This window comes from Cebus imitator, unplaced genomic scaffold, assembly GCF_001604975.1.
Source record: "Cebus imitator isolate Cc_AM_T3 unplaced genomic scaffold, Cebus_imitator-1.0 Scaffold655, whole genome shotgun sequence".
NCBI classification, from domain to species: domain Eukaryota; kingdom Metazoa; phylum Chordata; class Mammalia; order Primates; family Cebidae; genus Cebus; species Cebus imitator.
The window spans coordinates 514,059-517,676 of NW_016107970.1; positions in this window are offsets into that span (position 1 = coordinate 514,059).

Here is a 3,618-nt window from a genome sequence, read left to right on the forward strand (position 1 = left end):
AAAAAAAGCCTGGTGCATTGGCTCACGCCTGTAGTCCCAGCACTTTGGAAGGCCAAGGCGGGCAGATCACTGGAGGTGAGGAGCTCAGATATTACCCTGGCCAACATGGTGAAACCCGTCTCTACTAAAAATACAAAAATTATTCATGTATGGTGGTGCGCCCGTAATCCCAGCTACCCTGGAGGCTGAGGCACAAGAATCGCTGGAACTTGGGAGGCAGAGGTTGCAGTGAGCCGAGATCGTGCCACTGCACCTCAGGCTGGGCTACAGAGCTAGACTCCGTCTCAAAAAAAAAGGAAGGAAAGAGGAGGAAGGAAGTGGGGAAGAGCAGGAAGGAAGAGAAGGAAGGAAGGAAGAGCAGGAAGGAAGAAGGGAGAGAAGGAAGGAGAGGAAGGGAGGGAGGGAAGGAGGAAAGTAGGAAGGGAGAAAGGGAGGGAGGGAAGGAAGGAAGGGAGGGCGGGCGGGCAGCTGGAGAAACAGGAACAACATAACTGAAGAGGGGATACAGAGCAAGGGCACTGAGTAGAGTGTGGCCCATCGGCGAAGTTTCTCAGAGAGGCGAGTCCGGAACAGAATTGTAATACCTAAATCTCTTGACTGGGATTAGCCATCAGGAAAAGAAGAAGGCATCCCAGAGAAACAGTTCTCAAACTGTTGGGTCTTGGGACCCATTTACAGTATTAGAAACTATAGAAGAGGCCGGGTGCAGTAGCTCACGCCTGTAATCTCAGCACTTTGGGAGGTGGAGGCGGGTGGATCACCTGAGGTTGGGAGTTTGAAACCAGCCTGATCAACATGGGGAAACCCCTGTCTCTACTAAAAATACAAAATTAGCCAGGCGTGATGACCCATGCCTGTAATCCCAGCTACTCGGGAGGCTGAGGCAGGAAAATTGCCGAAACCCAGGAGGCAGAGGCTGCAGTGAGCTGAGATCATGCCATTGCACTCCAACCTGGGCAACAAGAGTGAAAACACCATCTCAAAAAAAAAAAAGAAATTATAGAAGATCCTAAAAGCTTTGTTTATGTGGATTATATCTTTCAATATTTGCCATATTAGACATTTTTGAGGCCAGGTGCAGTGGCTCATGCCTGTAATTCCAACATTTTGGGAGGCTGAGGTGAGTGGATTACTTGAGTGAGGTCAGCAGTTCAAGACCAGCCTGACTAACATGCAAGACTCTGTCTCAAAGAAAAAAAAAAGGCATGTACCTGTAGTCTCAGCTATTTCCAGCTTTTCTGGAGACTGAGGCAAGACAATCTCTTAGTTCAGGAGTTTGAGACCAGCTGGGGCAACATAACGAGAGCCATTTCAAAAAAATGAAAATAAAAAAGCTATCAAACCATGAAAAAACATGGAGGACGCTTAAATTCATATTGCCAAGTGAAAGAAATCAATGTGGAAAGACTACAAACTGTATGATTCCAACTATATGGCATATATACATATATATATATATATATATATATTTTTTTTTTTTTTTTTGAGGTCTTGCTATATTGCCCAAGATGGTCTTGAACTCCTGGTCTCAAGCAATCCTCCCCCTTCAGCCTCCCAAAGTGCTGGGAATACAGGCATGAGGCACTGCACTTGACCTCAACTAAATGATATTCTAAAAAGGCTAAACTCTGGAGACAATAAAAAGATCAGTGACTGCCAGGGAGGTAGAGTTGCTGGGAGGAAGGGATGGTAGGTGGAGCACGGGGGAGTTTTACAGAAGTGAAACTATTTTGTATGATGTTGTAATAGTGTCATGGTGGATATACGTCATACCTGTGTGTAAACCAATAGAATGTACAATGCAAAGAGTAAACCCTAATGTAATTTATGGACTTTGTTAATTATAATGTATCAATATGGACTATGTTAATAATATACATTACTGGTTCATCAGTTGTAACAAATGCACCACACTAATTGAAAAAGGTTAATAATAGGATAAATGGGGAGCCTGAAGGGGGATATGGGAACTCTCTGCACCTTTTTTTTTTTTTTTGAGACAGAGTCTTCCTCTGTCACCCAGGCTGGAGGGGCAGTGGCACAGTCTTGACTCACTGCAGCCTTGACCTTCCGGGCTCAAGTGATCCTCCTACCTCAGCCTCCCAAGTAGCTGGACTACAGGTGTGCACTACTGCGCCTGGCTAATATTTGTATTTTTTGTAGAGACAGGGTTTCACCATGTTGCCCAGGCTGGTCTCAAACTCCTGAGCTCAAGTGATCCTCCATCCTTGGCCTCCCAAAGTGTTGGGATTACAGGCATGAGCCACAGCTCTCAGGCCTGGAATTCTCTGTACTTTCTGCCCAATTTTTCTGTAAGCCTAAAACTGTCCGCCCAAAATAGTCTGTTAATTTAAAAACAACCATAGGCTGGGCATAATGGCTCACGCCTATAATCCCAGCAATTTGGGAGGCCAAGAAGGGAGGATCACTTGAGCTGAGGAATTCAAGACCAGCCTGGGCAACATGGTGAAACCCCATCTCTACAAAAAATACAGAAAATACAAAAATTAGCCAGGCACAGTGGTGCACGCCTATAGTCCCAGCTACTTGGGAGGCTAAAGTGGGAGGACCGCTTGAGCCTGGGAGGTTGAAACTACAGTGAGCTGTCATTGTGCCACTGCACTCCAGCCTGGGCAACAGTGAGACCCTGTAAGGAGGGGAAGGGGGGAGGGAGATAGGGAGGGGGAGGGAGAGGGGGAGGGGGTCCAGTTGCATCAAAGAATGCAATTGAACACTATCCCCTTTTTTGGGTGTGTGCATCAAAGGGATACTTGAGAGTGAAAAGAAAAGTATTTTAAAATCGTATTTGATGAGAGTCTAGTATCTAGAATATGTAAAGAAATCTGCAACTCAACAACGATAAAAGACAACCCAAATAAAAATAGGCAGAGGGGCTAGGCACAATGGCTCATGCCCATAATCCCAAAACTTTGGGAGGTCAAGGTGGAAGGATCAGTTGAGGTCAGGAGTTTAAGACCAGCCTGGGCGAATTGAAAACCCATCTCTACAAAAAAGTACAAAAATTAGCCTGGTGTGGTGACCATGCCTAGCTAATTTTTTGTACAAGTCTGGTTTCACCATGTTGCCCAGGCTGGTCTCAAACTCCTGATCTCGAGATCCTCCCGCCTTGGCCTCCCACAGTGTTTGGATTATGGGTTGAGTCACCAGACCAAAGGTTAGTTTAATGGGACACGAGTTTTATCTTGACAAACCATGAGACAACTATTGCAGGCAGAAATGCTATATGCATATTTCCATTTCTTCACTCAAAATATTAAAAAGACATGTACTGTAGGGTCAAGATTTAATGCAATTAATAATTGGTACTGGCTGGGCTTGGTGGCTCATGCCTGTATTCCCAGAACTTTGGGAGGCTAAGGCAGGTGGATTACCTGAGGTCAGGAGTTTGAGAACAACCTGGCCAACACGGCAAAAACCCATCTCTACAAAAAATACAAAAAAATTAGCTGGGTGTAGTGGCGGGCACCTGTAGTCTCAGCAACTTTGGAGGCTGAAGCAGAATTGCTTGAACCTGGGAGGTGGAGGTTGCAGTGAACCAAGATTGCACCATTGCACTCCAGCCTGGACAACAAGAGCAAAACTCCATCTCAAAAAAAA